Source organism: Hyaena hyaena, unplaced genomic scaffold (assembly GCF_003009895.1).
Source record: "Hyaena hyaena isolate Hyena2069 unplaced genomic scaffold, ASM300989v1 scaffold_846, whole genome shotgun sequence".
In the NCBI taxonomy this organism is placed as follows: Eukaryota; Metazoa; Chordata; class Mammalia; order Carnivora; family Hyaenidae; genus Hyaena; species Hyaena hyaena.
In genome coordinates this window covers 728797-751659 of record NW_024081478.1, presented here as the reverse complement: position 1 = coordinate 751659, position 22863 = coordinate 728797, and the positions used below count along the sequence as shown (strand labels likewise).

The window sequence follows — 22863 nt, the reverse complement described above, 5'->3', positions numbered from 1 at the left end:
TTCTCAACAAGATCCTTGCAAATCGAATCCAGCAGCACATAAAAAGAATCATCCACCAAGATCAAGTGGGATTCATTCCTGGGTTACAGGGCTGGTTCAACATTCGCAAATCAGTCAATGTGATACATCACATCAATAAAAGAAAAGATAAAAACCATATGATCCTGTCGATAGATGCAGAAAAAGCATTTCACAAAATACAGCATCCCTTCTTAATAAAGACCCTCGAGAAAGTCGGGATAGAAGGAACCTACTTAAACATCATCAAAGCCATCTATGAGAAGCCTTCAGCTAACATCATTTTCAACGGGGAAAAACAGAGCTTTCTCCCTGAGATCAGGAACACGACAGGGATGTCCACTCTCACCACTGTTGTTTAACATAGTGCTGGAAGTCCTAGCATCAGCCATCAGACAACAAAAGGAAATCAAAGGCATCAGAATTGGCAAAGAAGAAGTCAAACTTTCACTCTTAGCAGATGACATGATACTCTACATTGAAAACCCGACAGACTCCACCAGAAGCCTACAAGAACTGATCCATGAATTCAGCCAAGTTGCAGGGTACAAAATCAACGTACAGAAATCAGTTGCATTTTTATATACCAATAATGAAGCAACAGAAAGAGAAATCAAAAAATTGATCTCATTCAGAATTGCATAAAAAAAACTATAAAATACCTAGAAATAAACCTAACCAAAGATATAAAAGATCTGTATGATGAAAACTATAGAAAACTTATGAAGGGAATTGAAGAAGACACAAAGAAATGGAAAAACATTCCATGCTCATGGACTGGAAGAATAAATATTGTTAAAATGTCATTACTACCCAAAGCAATCTACACATTCAATGCGATTCCAATCAAAATTGCACCAGCATACTTCTCAAAACTAGAACAAACTATCCTAAAATTTGTATGGAACCACAAAAGACCCCGAATAGCCACAGTAATACTGAAGAAGAAAATCAAAACGGGAGGCATCACCGTCCCAGACGTTAGCCTCTACTACAAAGCTATAATCATCAGGACAGTATGGTATGGGCACAAAAACAGACAATAGACCAATGGTATAGAATAGAGAACCCAGAAATGAGCCACAAATGTATGGCCAATGAATCTTTGACAAAGCAGGAAAGAGTATCCAATGGAAAAAAGACAGCCTCTTTAACAGTGCTGGGAAAACTGGACAGCAACATGCAGAAGAATGAAATTGGACCACTTTCTCACACCATACACAAAAATAAACTCAAAATAGATAAAGGACCTGAATGTGAGACAGGAAACCATCAAAACCCTAAAGGAGAAAGCAGGAAATAGCCTCCTTGACCTCAACTACAGTAATTTCTTACTTGACACATCTCCAAAGGCAAGGGAATCAAGAGCAAAAATGAACTATTGGGACCTCATCAAGATAAAAAGCTTCTGCAGGGCAAAGGAAACAATCCATAAAACTAATAGGCAACTGATGGAATGGGAGAAGATAGTTGCAAATGATGTATCAGATAAAGGGTTAATATTCAAAATCTATAAGGAACTCACTAAACTCCACACCTGAAAAACAAATAATTCAGTGAAGAAATGGGCAGAAGACATGAGCAGACACTTCTACTAGAGGACATCCAGATGTCCAACAGACACATGAAACGATGCTCAGCATCCCTCATCACCAGGGAAATGCAGATCAAAACCACACTGAGATACCAACCCATGCTGGTCAGAGTGGCTAAAATGAGCAAATCAGAGAATTCTAGATGCTGGCGAGGATGTGGAGATACGGGCACACTCCTACACCGTTGGTGAGAATGTAAACTGGTGCAGCCCCTCTGGAAAACAGGGTGGAGTTTCCTCAAAAAAGTAACACTAGAACTCCCCTAGGACCCAATAATAGCACTGCTAAGAATTTACCCAAGGGATACAGGAGTGCTTATGCATAGGGGCACATGTACCCCAATGTTTATAGCAGCACTCTCAATAATAGCCAAATCATGAAAAGAGCCTAAGTGTCCATCAACGGACGAATGGATCAAGAAGATGTGATTTATCTATGCAATGGAATACTACATGGCAATGAGAAAGAATGAAATCTGGCCATGTGTAGCAACGTGGATGGAACTCGAGGTGTTATGCTGAGCGAAATAAGTCAGGCAGAAAAGGACAGATACCATATGTTTGCACGTAGAGATGGATTAGGAGGAACTTAACGGAGGACCATGGGGGAGGAGAAGAAGAAAAATGGGGAGAGGGAGGGAGGCAAACCATGAGAGGCTCTTGAGTGCTGAGAGCAAACTGAGGGCTGATGGAGGTGGAGGAGGGGGGAAAGGGGGTGATGGGCATGGAGGAAGGCACTTGGGTGAGCACTGGGTGTTATATGGAAACCAACTTGATAATAAACTATGAAGGGGGAATAAAAAAGAATAAAAAATCAAAGAGAAAAAAGAAACAAGAATTATCCCAAATACAAAATCTAACAGCACACCTAAGGGATCTAGGAGCAGAACAGCAAAGGTGCCCCAAACCCAACAGAAGAGAAATAATAAAGATCAGGCCAGAAATAAACAATTTATAATCCAAAAAGAAAAAGAAAAAAAAAAAAAGCCCAGCAGAACAGATCAATGAAACCAAGAGTTGTTTTTTTTGTAAAAAATTCTCTCCTTATACCTTTCTCCTAGTTCTAGGGGTATTTCAAATTCTATTGAAAAATAACAGCTTTTATTGCCAGTGATTGTCCATTTTCTAATGGAAAAAATATCTACAATGTTTTTCATTAAATAACACAATTCATGATTAAATGCAGATTTTCCTTCCTCTGGTTCCAATACCACCACCACCACCCTTCCGACTGCCCTGAAGTCCTTCATATCCGACTCAGTGACTTTACTACTTTAAGAGAATGTTTCTAACATGCCACCCCTTTTTTGCACATGTTGCTTCTTTTTATCCAAAATGTTCTTCCAATTTATTCACCTGCCAACTTGTATTCATTTTTGAAGTTCAAGTGACACTGCACTTCTTTCATGTAGTCTTCATTTACCTCTCCAGCAGACTTACATGCTTCCTGCTCTGAATTCTGAAGGCAATTTAAATGCAATTTCACTTATTTAATAATCTGTTATCTAAAAAACACTGCCTCTAGATTCAGTGCATTATAATGCTCATTTCTCATTTTAAAGACTTATAATGATTTTAGTAAAATTCACTCAATCCTAGGTCACCCAAAACCTAAAGCTTTTATAACGCATGGTGGAACTAATGGCATCTATGAGGCGATCTATCTTGAGATCCCTATGGTGTGCATTCCTTTGTCTGCGGATCAATCTGATAACCTCGCTCACAGGTGGCCAAGAAAACAGCTGTTAGACTGAACTCGAACACAATGTCAAGTACAGATTTGCTCAAGGCATTGAGGTGAGCCATTAATGATCCTTCATGAGTAGAATTTTTTTTTTTTTTTTACTAGATAGTATTTTAGAGAGATGCTAAAATGAAAATCAGGTGGGCAAAAATGAGTCCTGACATGAACATAATTATGAGTAAGATGTGTTCAATGTTTTGAAGACAGCTGTCAATAACCCATTTTGAGTGGCACAGTAAGTTTTCTTCAATGGTTTTAGGGGAAAAGTTTATAATAGCTTTAAGAACAGTGGAGAAACTTTGGGATGCCTGGGTGGCTCAGTCAGTTAAGCATCCAACTTCAGCTCAGGTCATGATCCCACAGTTCGTGGGTTCAAGCCCTAAATCAGGCTCTGTACTGACAGCTCAGAGCCCGGAGCCTGCTTCTGACTCTGGGTCTCCCTTTCTCTGCCCCTCCCCCATGCTTTCTCTCTCTCTCTCAAAAATAAATTTTTAAGAAATTTAAAAAAAGAATAGTGGAGAAATTCTGAAATATCAATAAAAATAATCACTGAAATGGTTAACAGAAAGGTTAAGAGGAAGCACGGAGAACAGAGTTGAAGTAGAGAATCATGAATGTTGCTATAACAATGCCAGCTGGGTTCCTTGCCACAGGTGCCACTTGTATTGGCCTTGTCGCTCTGCCCCTTACCTGTAGCCTTGAACTTTAAACCCAAGGATTAGGCCAGAAATGAAAAACAAAGCAAAAGAAAACAAAAGAACAAACCACAATACAAAAACAGGAAAGGAGAAATAAAACAGCCAAAGATCAAAACAACCAACACCCCCAGCCCTATGCCCTACACTGGAGGGACTGTACCCAGAAGCCTTCTAAGGAGCAGGGACTAGTGTCTGTATCTTCAACCACACTTTGCTTAGAATCTGGTGTGTACAATCACAAAGGCAGTTCCTCCAAACACCTCTGTCTGAAGAATCTGTTTGGACATCTGGACAAGGAAAAGGGGAAACATCACAGAACTGGCACCATCTGCAAGGCTCGGAAAAACAGGAGGGACAGAGTGTGCCTGCTTTCCAACATACCTGCAGGGCTCTGAACCAATACACAAGTGTCAGAAAATCAGGAAGGAAAACTGAGATTTACAGAAACTGGAATGAAACCGACCAGTCTAGTTTCATTACCTAAGCTAGGTGGAAATGCAAAAAAATACCAAAATAAGTAAACAAACAGAAAAAAAAAGTTAGTACTGTTATAGTACTAATTTGCAATTATGATTTTCTTTCAGCACGAGAACCAACTCTTCTAAAATAGTTTATTTTCTGTAAACCAGCACGACATGATGAGTCTCAAATTCCCATTAAAATTTCCAAATTTTCTATGCCAATATTTTATTTCCACCACTGGTAAATGATAAGTAACTAGAACTTTCAAATTTACCCAATTAAAAATTATGTGAACACTATTTACAAATTTAGTTAAATTTTAGTAATTTTGTTTATGCTTGTTTTTGTCTTATTTGGTAGAACTGTAAAATCAAAAAGTAATTGACTTGAAAGAGATATACTGGAATATTTCTTTTAAAAGCCAAGTTTTCTGGACCAGAAATATTTGGCTTCCAAATATGTTTAGGATATATATTCATTTGCTACACTATTCCTATTATTATTAATATCATAATTACATATACATATTCTTTTTGGTTTCATAATAACTTTAGAAATAAAATTTTGCCTGAGAATATATTGGTTGTAGTATCACAGTGGACACATGCATTTTAAAAGCAATGTTATCTAGTTTTAATTTAGTCCAACTATTATTCATTCTAAATAAGCACGAGAAACACATATTTCTTTTAAGGAATGTATCTTTCATTTGGTTGTTTTACGTAAAAGCACATCTTTTTAATATAAATATCTTTCTACAGTTTTAAAGTTTTAATAAGCTAAAGCTGTGGCCAAAAACAAAGAAAATTACTGATACATATTGAATGTTTGTGATATGGCACACATCGTACTGGTAAGTTCTTTGTACGGATTAAGTAACTTCATTATAGTCTTTGCCTATTGTATTACAAATATGCTTCAGGATTACTTCCTTCCTTTAAAAAACCCAGCACTCTTGTGTGGTTTTTAAACAGGACAGGGACAGATAGTATCTACCCTCTTCTTCTACAGTGCCATGTTATAGCACTTTGTGATTTAAAGTTTGTATGCTCTCTTTATTCAACCTTCTTCCTTGTCTGTTAGTTCATAATCATTTCAACAGTAGAAGTCAATGAAACTGGCCAAGCCTGCAAGTGAAATGCTGAGCACTCTCCAGATTTTTTGCTTTAACGTTTGTTTATTTTTGAGAGAGACAGAGACACAGCATGAGCAGAGGAGGGGCAGAGAGAGAGAGATGGAAACACAGAATCCAAAGCAGATTCCAGGCTCTGAGTTGTCAGCACAGAGCCTGATGTGGGATTCGAACTCACAAACTGTGAGATTGTGAGCTCAGCCAAAGTTGGACGCTTAACCGTGCTGGGGCACCTGCACTCTCCAGATTCTAAATGACAATACCAACAAGAAAAACCACAACAGCAAACACAGAGTCTCCAAATGATAAGGTCAAATCCAACAGTTATTACATATTCCTCAAAATAATCAGATAAGAAAGGTACTATTCCTATCTGTTCAAAAATGAAAAACCGAGAACAGAAATGATTAAAAAAAAAAAAAAAAGCACACGTGTCAGAGTCAGGATTCAAGCCAATATAATCCACTTCCACACTTCTAACCACTAATTTCACTGATATAAGGTCAATACCAGCTCCTGATCAGCTCTGCCTGGACATGTCCCTAAACCTCATCTTGGACTTACATCCTATCTCTGGATTATGATAATATTTTGAAACTTGCTCAACAGATCTATTAACAATTCCTTACTGGATCATTCAAAATTTGCAGGCAGAAATGTATTTCAATCATTTTTCTTGCCTTTGGGACTTAACTCATTCCATTTTCTAAGCTAGAAATACTTATCCTCACCAAACTTCTTTCTTCATATCTTGAAATCCTAGACATTCAACAAATTCTAGCCCATTAAGATCTCTATAATCATCTCTAAGTAAAGTAAGATTCCAGCGTTATGTGGCACTCATTATTACCCTCCACATGAAAATTCACATGCTTCTCTAGTTTGTTCTATAAATTATTTGATTTTCCTGGGGCGCCTGGGTGGCTTAGTCGGTTAAGCGTCCGACTTTCGCTTAGGTCATGATCTCGCGGTTCATGGGTTCGAGCCCCGAGTCGGGCTCTGTGCTGACCGCCAGCTCAGAGCTTGGAGCCTGTTTCAGTCTGTGACTCCCTCTCTCTCTGACCCTCCCTTGCTCAAGCTGTCTCTCTCTCTCTCCTAGAAATAAATAAAACATTAAAAAAATTTAAAAAAATTATTTGATTTTCCTTCAGCTATAAAGAGAATGCTGTGTGGTTATCAACCACTCATCATGATCAGCTTCTAAACGCTTTAGATGGAGCAGTCTTCTGGACTAAGTTTGTCACACGCCACAAAGGAGCCAAGCACCTATGGCCAGCATTTTACAACCTCACCTGTTTCCAGTACCACTCTTTGGATGTGATTGGGTTCCTGTGGGCCTATGTGGTAATCATTACTTTCCTTGTCATAAAATGTTGTTTGTTTTGTTGTCAAAAGTTTAAAAAAGAAAAGAGGGGACCCTGGGTGGCTCAGTCAGTTGAGCATCCGACTTCGGCTCAGGTCATGATCTCACGGTTTATGGGTTCGAGTCCCGTGTCGGGCTCTGTGCTGACAGCTAGCTCAGAGCCTGGAGCCTGTTTCAGATTCTGTGTCTCCCTCTCTCTCTCATCCTTCCCTGCTCATGCTGTCTCTATCTCTCTCTCAAAAATAAATATTAAAAAAAAAAGAAAAGAAAAGAAGGGAGTAGGGTTGTGACAGATTCTCCTCCATATGTTAGAAGACATGTGCCATAACCAAATATTTTCCTCTTGGCTAAACATACTGTGTTAACCCATTCCACCCTAAGGGGGAAATAACTCTATGTATTTTTTGACAACTACTTCTTCAATACTTGTCATGAGATTCTTCAATTCTGTTAATCAAATCAAAGAAGATGTGGTACCTATAAAGATGAATTATACTCAACTTATAATTCTAATTGTATAAATCCTCAAATAATTATATTTCAATAGGACATATATAATTTTCTAATTAAAAAAAAAGGGGGGGGGGACTTCACTAGAGCCTTAGTCTGTGATTTAAGAGTGAGAAGCCTGATTGTTTTTACCAAGAATTTTCAGAAACATCTACTGTATAAATAAAATCAATCAGATAGAACATATGTGTCCCCGACAAAGAAATACACAACTGAACAGTTGTTAAAGGTGTTAAGATAGATTTTATTCATCCATCTATAGTAGGGGAGAAAGAGTCCAGTATAAACTGAGTTCAACTCCAACTAAGACAAAGGTAACTGATGTTTTTAAAGGGAGAGCAGACAGGGAACAAAAAGGGACTATGGAGAAGTAAAAAGGGGAACTAAAAAGAGTCGAGGTGACTATGTAGAAATGGAAAATTACAGAAAGGAGCAAGTGGAAAATTACTGAAAATGGTCTGGCAAGTTGGGTTAGACAATGTATGTTTTGTTGTTGGGCAGGATCACATTTTCTTGAGCAAAACCTTAAATAAGGGAGCTAGGGCCATTTCTTAAAGGACACAAACCATGACTTAAGAACAGATGGAAGAGAAGTTAAAGTTTGGTCAAGTCTCTTAGCACAGTGTTTAAAGCAAGTCCTTTATGTTTACAGTTCACAACCCTCATGAAGTACAAAATACTCCTTCTTGTAAATGTCCTTTTGTTACAGGAATCTGAATGGTTCTAACTGGCTTCCTACCTAAATCTGGGCAACCAGTAAAAAATCTCTGGTTAAAAGGACTAAAGATAATTTCCACACAAAGCCTTGAATGTGTCTGAATTACTCTTCTCACTTTACTGAACAACCCCTTTATAAGTGGATGGTAAAACACAAAATAAAAGACAGGTAGGAATGCTAGGTGACCCCAGCAAGATTTAGTCCAATCCCTCTGAATTATAATGTTAGATTTCCCTCCTCCTGTAACACAATCTCCCATATTTTGGCCTTACCTTGTCAAGTTGGATATTTCCAACTAATACCTGGGATGCTGAGAATATCAAAACAGAAACTTATATAATCTTTTTTTCCCCCTCACATCACATAGAAAAACAAACTGCAGGTGGCATAAAGAACCAACTATTGTGTGCAACAATTTTTAAAGTCCATGCATAAGAAAACATTCGATATAGCAAAAAGGTCTCCAAAGCTTGGCTTTCAATATTGGTAATCAAGCTTTTTGAACACAACTTAAAAAGTGAACCACAAAGAGAAGAAAGAAACCAAGTTAAGAGTTCTTCTTCCTGACAAGAGACATGTTTAAACAGTTGGACAGAAAGGAGGCATACTTTGCACTTTTGATATATGGAGGAATTTTTATAGCATTCTTCTATACAACAAAATTACTTTCAGCGATAGTCACTGATGAAACTACTTATAATAGTATCCAGAAAGGAAACAATGAATATTTTTTATTAAACTTGGAATATATAATCCAGCCACTAGAGAGTAAAAAACATAGTAAAGTACAAAAGAGAAAAAAAGGTAACACATTAATGTTCTTTAATTAATGCCTTTGTTAAAAAAATAGCAGAGGGGCGCCTGGGTGGCTCAGTTGGTTAAGCGTCCGACTTCGGCTCAGGTCATGATCTCGCGTTCGCGGGTTTGAGCCCTGCGTCAGGCTCTGTGCTGACAGCTAGCTCAGAGGTTGAAGCCTGTTTCGGATTCTGTGTCTCCCTCTCTCTCTCTGACCCTCCCCTGCTCACACTGTCTCTCTCAGAAGTAAAATAAAAACATTAAAAATTTTTATAAATAAAGTCTCAAATTAAAAAAAAAAAAAAAAGCCCCAAACCAGCCCGTTAACAAGTATTTCACTGGCACAGAGAGATCCCTGAGTCATTCTATTGCCTCATTTTTAAATACGAATAGACCATCCTTAGATCAGCAAATATTTGGGAAAGCTAATAAAATGGCAGTGTAAGGCCACAATGTGCACCTGCGCATACACACACACACACACACACACACACCAAAAACAGACGCAGTGAAAAAGGATAATTTTAAAAAATGAAAGATTAACTTATTAGCAAATGTAGATGTCAAAAATATTTCATGCATATAAATAATACACTGTAATATAGAAGAGAAAAAAGGGAAGACTCCTATATTTCACACCTATATGTCCCACCTAATACTTTCCAGCCCATGTTTTTCCTCCAGCTTTTGCTGTGGCAAGGAGCTTCTGCAATTATAACCTAATAGCACAGATCTTTCACTTCCTGCACTATGACTTCTTTGACACCACTGCATACTGCTGAACTCACCTAGCACTCACATGTATACAATCATAGTATATTCAACAGGAGTGCTCGCCTATGCTTCAGGTAGTCACTTGTGAGTATATTCTACATGGTCTCTTGGGTCCCAGTGGGATTAAGTCCCAACTGTTCACAGTGATGATCAACTTGATATGTACTTGCCTCCTTTCCCTGCACTTTCCTGTTTCACCTTTCCCTGATCCCTACTCCTGTAACCCTTGGATTTCTCAAAATAAACTACTGCATTCTGATCCTTATTTCAGGCTTTGTTTTCTGAGGAGAACACAGACTGAGATAGTCTGTAACAGAACTGGCTTTAAGAGCAGACCCACAAAATGAGACTTGGGAATTGGACAATTAACTCATAACTGGCAATAACCATCTCACTGCTGATGACATATGCAATAGTGGTAACTCTTAGAATTCAATAAAATCACAACCTACGATTCACACAGGGGAGCAAAGAATTGGGGGATGGTAAAGTACTGATTTATGGACAGTATGGGCACAATGGTAATTACATAGTGAATAGAGTGAAAATGGCTTTTGTTTACAGTTTTCAATGCTTTATAAAAAGAAAATGACAAAAAGAAAAAGAAAATGACAGCCTTAGTTTAATTAAACTTCAAATCAAAACATGCTGTCAAACTCAGAAGGTCTCCTTGGGAGTGTTTAGACTCTTCTTCTGAAGCAGCAGAAAAGCAGGTTTAGAAATCCAAAGATAGCAGAACTACAAAGGAGACAACTCACAACTTCAACAGACTTCCTATGCCAAAGTCAGTGTCTGGACAGAAAAAGAATGAAACCCTGAGACTTAGGGTGGGGGGAACAAGCCTGAAAATCCTGTATCCCTCCAATTCTTATGGGTTCCATTTCTGGGGGGTGGGGTCGCAGAGAAATTTCTATCAGAGGACACAGTAAGATTTCCACTCAATGAAAGCTATGACTTGGTCATTTTGGACTCCTCATATCAGTGGGACAACCGGCAAAGAAAATAGTTATTATTAGTGGCAACTAACCTTGACAAGTACCCTGATTAGGATCAGTTACATGGTAGGAAAAACAGGGATTTTTCCAAGACCCAGGAGATGTAGAGGAGTCCCTAAAATTCAGAGCAGTAGAACTCATTGCCTAATGATAACTCTTGAGTATATTTCACTTAGCATAATACTCTCCAGTTCCATCCACGTTGCTGCAAATGGTTGGATTTCATTCTTTCTCATTGCCAAATAGTATTCCATTGTATATATAAAACACATCTTTATCCACTCATCAGTTGATGGAAATTTAGTCTCTTTCCATATTTTCACTTTTGTTGAAAGCACTGCTTCACTCATATGTGGATCTTGAGAAACTTAACAAAAGACCATGGGGGAAGGGAAGTGGGAAAAAAGTTATAAACAGAAAGAGATGGAGGGAAACTGTAAGAGACTCTTAAATAGAGAGAACAAACTGAGGGCTGAGCAGGGAAAAGTGGGTGATGGGCACTGAGGAGGGCACTTGTTGGGATGACCACTGGGTGTTGTATAGAAGCCAATTTAACAATAAATTATATTAAATGAAAACAAAAAGTTAAAAAAAAATTTAAAAAGGTATACAATAATGATCCAAGAAGGCTAAGGTAACTTGGCTCATGCCATCCCATCAGACTAATAGCTTAGAACAGCCAAACTGCTGGTCCAGAGAGAAGGAAACAAGAAATTTGTAATTTGTAACAGAGGAGAAAGATGATAAATACTTACTATTCCTTCAGGACTAGCTGCAGTAAGGAAGACAAAAGCCTGTTTCTACTAATTCCCCTTGGTATAGGGGACTGAACTTGGCCAGCATATTGAAAACTGTCACTGACTGTACTTAATAGAGGGCACCAAGGGATACAAGCATTGCAAAATGTGGACTATATTGATCACTCACTTTGCCCTACGTCACCTCTCCACTCCTTTCTACCCCGCAACCATCCTCGTCTTCCTTCAGCCACTGAATTGTCAAACCAGCTTCCTTAAAGAGATAACCAGACACTAGCCAGCTGTCCTGAACAATCTTGCTTTCTGCCCCCGAGTTTCTCTGATGTTACTGTGTGGGACATCTAGAGAAGCTATGTTGACCACATGCATCCAAATACAGAAGAGAGTTATTAGCACCATGTCCCAACCTTCACAAATGGGAGACAAGAGCCATTAATACAGTCTCTCCTTTCTCTACTATTTTTTAGGTGGCCTAATTAATCTAAGAAGCATTCTACATATCACTTGAAATGGTTCCAGCAGGATAGAAACCAACTCTCCACAGCAGTGACCAGGTTGATAACACACCCTGGTACTGGCTTTCCCTCTTTCCTTATGTTACCTTCCTTGTCCCACAGGCCTGTTTCATGGAGTCAGTTCTAGAAACAAAATACTAACATGCAAGTCTTTCCTTCACTGCAGCTTTCTGAGGGAACTAAGCTGAGAGAGACATTCTTAGAAGATAAAAACATAGTGGCTGAAATTGATGGAAATAGGTGAAAACAAAAGATATGTTGGAATATAATGTGAAGAAATCTCCTAGAATGTATACATAAAATTAAAGATGTGACATATGAGATAAAGTGAGTACTAGTAGAGGTCCAAGTAAGATAAACTAAAGAAAAAAAAAAAAAGAACTGAGAAAATAAATAGCAGCAAATTAGCAAACCAATACAATGAAGTTTTCCAGAGCACAGACATGTATGTGATCCTCAAAACGAAAGAGCCAATGGAGAGCCAAGCTGGATGCATAAAATATTCATTACTAAGAAATTTTAAATAAAGTAAACAGAAGATACTACAAGATTTGAGAAGGGCAAAATTTTCATTCCCTGCAAAGATATAGGAATTATACTGCTATTAGCATCTCATTAGCAGCAGAAATGCAAGAGGCTTAATGTCTTTATATTCCTGAGGTAAATGTATTTTTTTAAATTAATTTTTTAAAAATTTACATCCAAGTTAGTTAGCATATAGTGCAACAATGATTTCAGGAGTAGATTCCTTAATGCCCCTTACCCATTTAGCCCATTCCCCCTCCCACAACTCCTCCAATAACGCTGTTTGTTCTCCATACTTAAGAGTCTCTTGTTTTTCTCTCCTCCCTGTTTTTATATTATTTTTGCTTCCCTTCCCTTATGCTCATCTGTTCTTCATATGAGTGAAGTCATGTATTTTTGTCTTTCTCTAACTTTACTTAGCATAATACCCTCTGGTTCCAAATCTTGCAAATGGCAAGATTTCATTCTTTTTGATTGCTGAGTAATACTACATTGTGTATATATACTGCACCTTCTTTATCCATTCATCCATTGATGGTCATTTGGGCTGTTTCCATACTTTGGCTGTTATTGATAGCGCTGGTATAAACATTGGGGTGCATGTGCCCCTTCGAAACAGTACACCTGTATCCTCTGGATAAACACCTAGCAGTGCAATTGCTGGGTCATAGGGTAGTTCTATTTTTAATTTTTTGAGGAACCTCCACACTGTTTTCCAGAGTGGCTGCACCAGTTTGCATTCCTACCAGCAGTGCAAGGGATTTATTTTCTCTGCATCCTTGCTAGCATCTGTTGTTGCCTGACTTGTTGACTTTAGTCACTCTGATGGGTGTGAGGTGGTATCTCAGTGTGGTTTTGATTTATATTTCCCTGATGATTAGTGATGTGGAGTATCATTTCATGTGTCTGTTGGCCCTCTGGATGTCTTCTCCGGAGAAGTATCTGTCCATGTCTTTAGCCCATTTCTTCATGGGATTATTTGTTTTTTTGGTGTTGAGTTTGATAAGTTCTTTATAGATTTTGGATACCAATCCTTTATCTGATATGGCGTTTGCAAATATTTTCTCTCATTCCATCAGTTAGTTGCCTTTTAGTTTTGCTCTCTGTGGGAAATGTATTTTTAATACAGTATTTTACATCTCTCCAAATTAACTATCAAGTATTCAGAAAATAATATAATTTGAAATATTTTAGGAGTTAAACTCACATATCCTTCTGACGTCAGTCAGGATATATTAGGTTATGCTGCAAAAAAAAAAAAAAAAAAACAAAACTCAAAAATCTTCCAGGCTTAAAACAATAAAGGTGTATTTCTCTCTGTTACAGGTCCACTGCAGTCATATTGAGAGTTCTAGGTCAAACAATCCCAGAAACCAGACTAACAGAACTGCCACTATCTGGAACATTTCTGGGGACTCTCAGACAGGAAAAGAGGATTTTCACTGAAAAGTTAAGCTTGAAAGCAAGTTAACTTTTAGGCAGCAGAAATATGCAAACCTACAGTGTGCCTGGAAGTTGGGTGGTGTGAGCAGGGGAGAAAAACATATAGTATATATAGCACTAATGACTATTACACTTTCTTAGGCCATTATGTGAATTTACTTCAATAAAACAACTCTAAACCAAGGAAGAAAAAGAAACTGGAACCACTGAACGGTGGACTCAATGGATCTGCTGCGCCAAGTGTAGGTATCATCAAGCTGGAAAAGGAAGACACATGGCTCGCAGAAGACTTCAGTTAAAAATGAGTGAAAAAGATGACTGAGAAACTGGAGAAAAGTGAGGACATGATGAAGAGAATTATGGGGTGGGGAAACTGAGTTCTCGAGAAGGAGGAAGAAAAGGGTGAAGAAAGAGGAGAAAGGAAGAAGGGAGAAAGATGGGAGCGGGGAGAGAAAAATCCAATTAAAATTTACGCTAGGAATATTATCCATTCAGAAGCATGGGTGTCATAGCATGCAGTGTGTAAAGCATGCAGTGTGTAAAGAAGTAAAGAGTATTATTCGGCTTGGAGTAAGTAATAGTTACAATAGACAAAACAAAAAAAATTATATTTGTTTATAGTTAAGAATCAAACTGTAAATGAAAGAAACTTTATGCTTACAAAGCAATACAAATGTTACTAACCTTGACAATGCAAAAGCAGCAGCATATTTTAGAATAGTTAGGAGGCTAATGAAGGTAAAGATGTAAGTGGAAGGACAGAAGAACTACGTCATCTTAAATACTGAGACAACTGATGCTTTTTCTAAGAAAACACAGACGGGGCACCTGGGTGGCTCAGACAGTTAAGCGTCTGACTTCGGCTCAGGTCATGATCTCATAGTTCATGGGTTCGAGCCCCGCGTCGGGCTCTGTGCTGACAGCCAGCTCAGAGCCTGGAGCCTGTTTCAGATTCTGTGTCTCCCTCTCCCTCTGACCCTCCCCTGCTCATGCTGTCTCTCATTCTCTCTCTCAGAAATAAATTAAAAAACAATAAGAAGAATTTTTAAAAAAGAAAACACACAGTGGTTGCAGTTTCTCAGTGGAGGAATTGACACTAAAAAAGTGGAAGGATTTGAAAGGGAGCAAAAAGTTTCATGAGGGTTGGGTAAATGTATTAAACATGCATACATTATCTTAACTTTAGAAGCCTTTTTTTTAAAGTTTATTTATTTTCTCTTAAAGAGCCTGAGTGAGGAAGCAAGGGAGGGGCAGAGAGCGAATCCCAAGCAGGCTCTGCACTGTCAGCGCATCTAGAGGTGGACATAGGGCTTGAACCCACGAACCAAGAGGTCACGACTTGAGCTGAAACCAAGACTCAGACACTTAGCCGACATCGCCACTCAGGCACCCCTCAACTTCATAAATCTTCAAATAGCCATATCCCATTATCTAGAGAGGTGATAACCATCAGTAAAAACCAAAACTGAAATGGTTAGTTAAATAAGGCTGATTGTCAGAAGATACATTTAATTTCTTTTAATGTTTTTTATCTTTCTGAGAAAGAGACAGAGTGTGAGCGGGGGAAGGGCAGGGAAAGAGGGAGACACAGAATCCAAAACAGACTCCAGGTTCTGAGCTGTCAGCAGAGAGCTCCATGTGGGGCTTGAACCCATTAACCAGGAGATCATAAACTGAGATGAGGTCAGACATTTAACCAACTGAGCCACCCAGGCGCCCCACTTCTTTTTCAATGTAAGCCCATATATACCATCTGATCTGTCTACCCCAATTATAAATTCCTAGGTTTTTGCTAAGTAGTGTTTATTTTTTTCCTTTCCCCAGTGAAATATTATCCTTGAAGTACTGAAATATTATCCTTGAAGTCAAGCACTGGACCATTGTTAATCTTAACTATTCAGTACTGTACTGGAAGGCCTGGCCAATAAGAAAATTATGTAAAAAAAATAAAAAAAATTGGGGCACAGGAGGAGAATTTGTCATCATTTGTAGGCAATATGGTATTGAGGAAAATGAAACACAATAAATAAAACATTACCACAGATTATTTTAAATTCTCTAAGATAACCAAATATAAAATCAGTATTAAAAATAAGAATATTTCCTAAGAGAAAAACATCATAAGGTATTGTAGAATTTGCCACAACAGAAGCACAAAATAAAAATGACCCTAATGAGAAATGTGTACTATATCCCAGAAGAAAAATACAACGATTTACTTAAAAAACATAAACATGAAAAAAATGGAAATAACTACTATGTATCCGGATGGGTAGCCTCAACATTTAAATTATTCTTTCCAGATAACTCTATGAGCTTAATGAATTTGTTTCAAACTCCTGAAAATACTTTTAAAAGGCACAAAAATTTTATATTGTTAAAATTTTATATTGTTAGTTATATTGTTAGTTATAATGTTAGTTATAACATTAAATACACAAAAATAAAAGGAGGATTGAAAATGGAAAGGACCATAGTTATAAAACACAGTGACCCTGATGCAGACAGAGAGATCAAAGAACAGACTAGCATCCAAAAGAGAACCAAGTATATACAGAAATTCAGTATGTGACAAAAGAGCCGTGGAAAATCATCCAGACATGATTTCTCAATGATAAATGGTGTTGGAACAATTACGCACTGAGATCCCAATACCATCTTCTCACAAAAACAAATTTCAGGTTGAATATTACAGATTTAAATGCAAAACAAAACCAAAACAAAAATGACTTTAAAATTTAAAAATATATAAAAGAAACTTGAAAGTGGTAGAATATCAAGTACTCATAAATATTTAACTATATGAAAGATTTTAAACATTTATATGAAGGAAAATACCATAAACAAACAGAAAATCTATCATTGGTAGAGAATACATCACACACCATTAATATTCATGTGTATTTTTCATATGCATAAAGTATAATATAAAAGCAATTTCATAAATACATGAGCAGAGACTGCAAATATAGACAATTGCCACAAAAAGAAATACAGTTATGAAAAGATGCTCAAATTTATAAATAATTATAGACATACAAATTAATACAAAAAATGAAAATCGTGTTTTTCTCCTGTTAGACTGACAGGAATTTAAGGGCCCTATATTTTCCAATACTGATAAGATATATAGTAAATGGGCAAGTTTCAGAGACTGTTTAAACTGCACACCTATTTGGAGAATGACTTGACAATACCCACCAAGATGTAAAATGACCAAACTGTATCATTATCTTATGAAAAATAGTATAAATGTTAAAATATATGTATAAGAATATTCATTACAGCACAGATGTAACAGCAACATTTAGAAGTTCTCTGTCCAAGGTTAAATAAATAAAGACATTTTGTAACATCCATACATTAGAAAATATGAAGCCATTAAAAAGAAAAAAGGCACGGATGGCTGGGTGGCTCAGTCAGTTAGTTAGGTGTCCAACTTTTCATTTCAGCTCAGGTCATGATTCCAGGGTAGTAGGATCAAGTCCTGAGTCAGGCTCCACACTTAGCATGGAGCCTACTTAGGATTCTCTCTCTCTCTGAGCCTACTTAGGATTCTCTCTCTCTCTCTCTCTCTCTCTCTGTCTCCCACTTGCTCTCATTCTCTAAAATAAAATAAATTAAAAAAAAATTTTTTTTAAAAAGAAAAGGGGCACCTGGGTGGCTCAGCCGGTTAAGCATCTGACTTCAGCTCAGGTCATGATCTCATGGTTCGTGGGTTCAAGCCCTGCGTCAGGCTGTGTGCTGACGGCTAGCTCAGAGCCTAGAGCCTGCTTCAGATTCTGTGTCTCCCTCTCTCTCTGACCCTCCCCTGCTCATGCTGTCCCTCTCTCTCTCTCAGAAATAAATAAAACATTAAAAAAAATTTTTTTAAATAAAAGAAGAAAGGCAATCAGTATGCAGTAACTCAGAAGTATGTTCATGATATACTGTTGAGTGCAAAGAAGCTATCTGCAGAAGTATTTATGATTTTCTAACATAATAATCTTAAAACATAGGTATACAGATGATTATATAAACATAGGGAAAAAAGCCTAGAATAATAATACCAAACTAGTAACACACTACCATAGAAATGAGATTCGACAGGAAAGTGAAACTATCACATTTTATGTATTTTTAATATTTGTTCAAGGACATGCACTACTGTTGTAATTTCAAGAGATAATTACAGTACTTTCAGAATTTTCTGAAGTTATTACTTTACATTAAAAAATATTTCTAAATTTTTATTTCTAAATATTTTATTTCTAAATATTTTATTTAGGAGAGAGAGAGAGACAGCGTGAGCAGGGGAGGGTCAGAGAGAGAGGGAGATACAGACTCTGAAATAGGCTCCAGGCTCTGAGCTGGCAGTCAGCACAGAGCCCGACGCGGGGCTCGAACCCACGAACCGGGAGATCATGACCTAAGCGAAAGTCGGACGCTTAACCAACTGAGCCACCCAGGCGCCCCTTGAATACACTTTCAACTATAGTCCCCTCCCATGTTCCAACACCCCAGCTCACATGCAGCATTTCTAAACCTCACCCCAAACATACTTTATCTCCATATAAGATTTAATCTCGAGAACAGAGATTGTCTTTTATATCTATATTATCTCCCAAAGCATCCCACTGAAAATGTTGAATACATTGTTAAAGTGAATTAATGTAAATTTACAGGCACTCTATATTGAACATACTTTCAAAATCTGTACTGGTTCCTATTTGTTCACCTTTTAAGGGAAGCTCTAAGAAAACTAGATATAAGTGTTTTTATAGGAGATAGTTCAAGACAGTGACACAGAAAAGATCCTGAACTTGCCTCCTCCCACAGACAAACCAAGTCTACAGCTACTTAAGTAATAATTTCCTCTGAGAAAGACCTGAATGAGAAAGGGGCCACATTAAGGCAGACAGGAGAACCTAACACCCAAGCTCGCCATAAACCCACCCCAGTGCAGTGAACCACAACTGAGAGGAAAAGCACAACCCTGAAGCTTCTTCCTAAAGAGCAAAGGGTTGGTCCCCCAAATTGGACATGCCAACACTTTTAAGAACCCCCAAGGGGTGCCTGGGTGGCTTAGTTGGTTAAGCGTCTGACTTCGGCTCAGGTCATGATCTCGCAGTTTGTGGGTTCGAGCCCCACGTCGGGCTCTGTGCTGACAGCTAGGAGCCTGGAGCCTGCTTTAGATTCTGTGTCTCCCTCTCTTTCTGACCCTCCCCTGTCTCTATCTCACTGTCTCTATCTCTCTCTCTCTCAAAAATAAGTAAAACATTAAGAAAATTAAAAAAAAAAAAGACCCCAAAACATGGGTTGAAGGCCAATAGGACTCCCAAGACCCAAAGGACTGTAATGAACTAGAAACAGCTCTTAAAGGGCTTTAGTGCAGACTCACTCACCACAGGGCCCACTGCAGAGCAGCCACAGAGAACAGAAGCAGCCATATGAGAAAAGCTTCCAGACTTTATGCAAAAGAAGTTCATTTGCTAACCTTAAAACACTGGCCAGGGGGGACCTGGGTGGCTCAGTCAGTTAAGCAACAGACTTAGGCTCAGGTCATGATCTCATGGTTTGTGGGTTCAAGCCCCACATTGGGCTCTGTGCTCACAGCTCACAGCCTAGAGCCTGCTTCAGAATCTGCATTTCCTCTCTCTCTGCTCCTCCCCCACTTGCGCTCCATCTCTCTCTCAAAAATAAATAAACATTAAAAAAAAAATTTAAAACACTGGCCAGAAGGGCAGGAACTTTGGGGGATACTCTCAGGGGACTGAGTTTGCTGGGAGCCACTTTTGACATTTTCCTCCCTCTCTTCTTCTTGTCTTCACACTCTCCCTCTACCACTCTCCAGAGTGCCAGGATTTCCCAGAGTGAAGCTTTTACATTCATCTGGTGCCCCAGTTTTTACATCTGATGTCCCTGATTTTACGGCTGCAACTCAGGTAAAACCCCTGGATTACTTGACACTGGGAGCCTGTGGGGCTTGCATTCCTGGGTTCAGTGGGACTAAAATAGCTGGAAAGGCACTTCTTAGCAGATCGCAGTCCCCAGGGTACTTACTGCACAGATAGTGGACAGAAGCACATCTGTGGTCTTTCTGAGAAAGAAGTCCAAAAGCCAGGCTTCTGGTCCGACACACTTCTAGAGGCCTGTGGAGATGCTCTCAGGAAACTGTTAAAACTAATAAATTCAGTAAAGTTAATAATATACAAAATCAACATAAAAAAATCTGTTGCATTTATATACACTAATAATGAACTACCAGAAAGAGAAATTAAGAAAACAATCACATTTACAATAGCATAAATAGAATAAAATACCTAGCAATAAATTTAACCAAGGAAATAAAAGACCTGTATACTGAACACTATAGACACTGCTGAAAGAAACTGAAGATCCAAATAAACCGGGAAGATATTCTGTACTCACAGATGAGAAGAATACTGTTAAAATGTCCATATTACCCAAAGCAATGCATAGACTCAATGCAATTCTTATCAAAATTACAATGACATTTATCACAGAAATAGAAAAATAGTTACAGAATTTGTATGGAAACATAAAAGACCCTGAATAGTCAAAGCAATCCTGAGAAAAAAAGAACAAACCTGGAGGCCTCAAACCCCTGATTTCAAACTACATTACAAAGCTATAATAATTAAAATTGTAAGGTATTGGCATTAAAACACACACAAACACACACACACATACACACACACAACAATGGAACACAATCCAGAATCCAGAAATAAACCCATGCATATATGGTTAATTAATTCACAAAAGAGGAGCCAAAACATTACAATGAGGAAAGGACAGTATCTTCAGTAAATGATGCTGGGGAAACTGGACAGCCATGTACAAAAGAATGAAACTAGATCAATATTTTACACCATACCTGAGTTAAGTCAAATGGATTAAAGACCTGAACTTAAGACCTAAAACCATAGAACTACTAGAAGAAAACAGAGGTGGCAATCTCCTTGACATTGGTCTTGGTGATGATGTTTAAATAGGACTCTAAAAAGAAAAGCAACAAAAGCAAAAATAAACAAGTGGGAATATATCAAAGTAAAAAGCCTCCAGAAAGGAAATCATCAACAAAATGGAAAGTCAACATACAGAATAGCAAAAATTATGTGCAAATCATCTATCTGATAAAGGGTATAATATCCAAATAAAGAATTCAGGGGCGCCTGGGTGGCTCAGCCAGTTAAGTGTCCGACTTCAGCTCAGGTCATGATCTCACGGTTCGTGGGTTCGAGCCCTGCATCAGGCCCTGTGCTGGCAGCTCAGAGCCTGGAGCCTGTTTCAGATGCTGTGTCTCCCTCTCTCTCTGCCCCTCCACCACTCATGCTCTGTCTCTCTGTCTCAAAAATAAAAACTATTAAAAAAAGATTTTTTTTTAAAATAAAAGAATTCAGGGGCACCTGGGTGGCTCAGCCAGTTAAGCGTCTGACTTCAGGTTAGGTCATGATCTCATGGTTGGTGGGCTCGAGCCCCACATTGGGCTCTATGCTGACAGCTAGCTCAGAGCCTGGAGACTCTCTTCAGACTCTGTGTCTCCCTCTCTCTCTGACCCTCCCCTGCTCATGCTGTCTCTATGTCTCTCCCAAAAATAAATAAAACATTAAAAAAAAAAAAAATTCATATGGAGCTTTTGGATGGCCAGTGGGTTGAGCGTCTGACTCTTGATGTTGGCTCAGGTTATCATCTCTGTGTCCTGGGGTGGAACCCCATACTGGGCACCATGCTGAGCATGAAGCCTGCTTAGGATTCTCTCTCCTGCTGCCCCTCTCCCTTGCTCACACTTTCCCTGTTAAAAACAAAAACAAAACGACAACAACAAAAACAAACAATCTAATTTAAAAATGGGCAAAAGATCCGAACAGACATTTTTCCAAAAAAAGCATACAGGTGGCCAACAGGTATATGAAAAAATGCTAAGACCAATGATCAGAGAAATACACATCAAAACCACAAGATACAACCTCACGCCTGTTAGAATGATTAATATAAAAAAGACAAGCAATAATAAGTGTTGCTGAGGATGTGGAGTAAAAGGAACCCTTGTGCACTGGTGGTGGGAATACAAACTGGTTACAGCCAATGTGGAAAACAGTGTAGAGTTCTTCAAAAAATTATACAGCTACCATGTGACCCAGCAATTACACTACCAGGTATCTAATCCAAAGAAAACGAAAACACAGTTCAATGATAAACATGCACCCCTATTTTCACTGCAGCATTATTCATAACACTCAAGATATGAAAACAATCCAAGTATCCGTCAAAGGATACAGGTAAAGCTATGATGTACATACACAAAATGGGCTACTCCTCAGCCATAAAAAGAATGAAATCTTGTCATTTGCAACAACATGGAGAAAGAAACCTTGAATGTATTACACTAAGTGAAATAGGTCTGACAGAAAAAGACAAATACTGTATGACTTCATTTACATATAGAATCTAAAAAAATAATCAAACAAAACCCAGACTCACAGATATAGGAAACAGATTAGTGGTTGCCAGAGGGGAGAAGGGTGAAGGCGGGAGATGACAGGGGTGAAGGACAAAAAGGCTGGGGTGCCTGGGTGGCTCAGCTGGTTGATTGTCCACCTCTTGACTTCAGCTCAGGTCATGATCTCACGGTTCATGGTCTCATGATCTCTGGGTTCGAGCCCAGAGATCAGCTCCTTGCTGATGGTGCAGAGCCTACTTGAGATTCTCTCTCTCTCTCAAGATAAATAAAAATAAAAAACAACAAAAAGTACAAAGGTCCAGTTATAAAAGTAGTCACAGAGATACAACCTACAGCATGGGGAATATAGTTA

The 22863-nt window shown here is 38.3% G+C and overlaps 1 pseudogene; it reads left to right on the top strand.

Annotated features, from left to right (window-relative positions):
* Window positions 1–7058, top strand: part of LOC120222182 — an 18584-nt pseudogene extending 11526 nt beyond the window's left edge.
* The last annotated feature ends 15805 nt before the right edge of the window (window positions 7059–22863 follow it).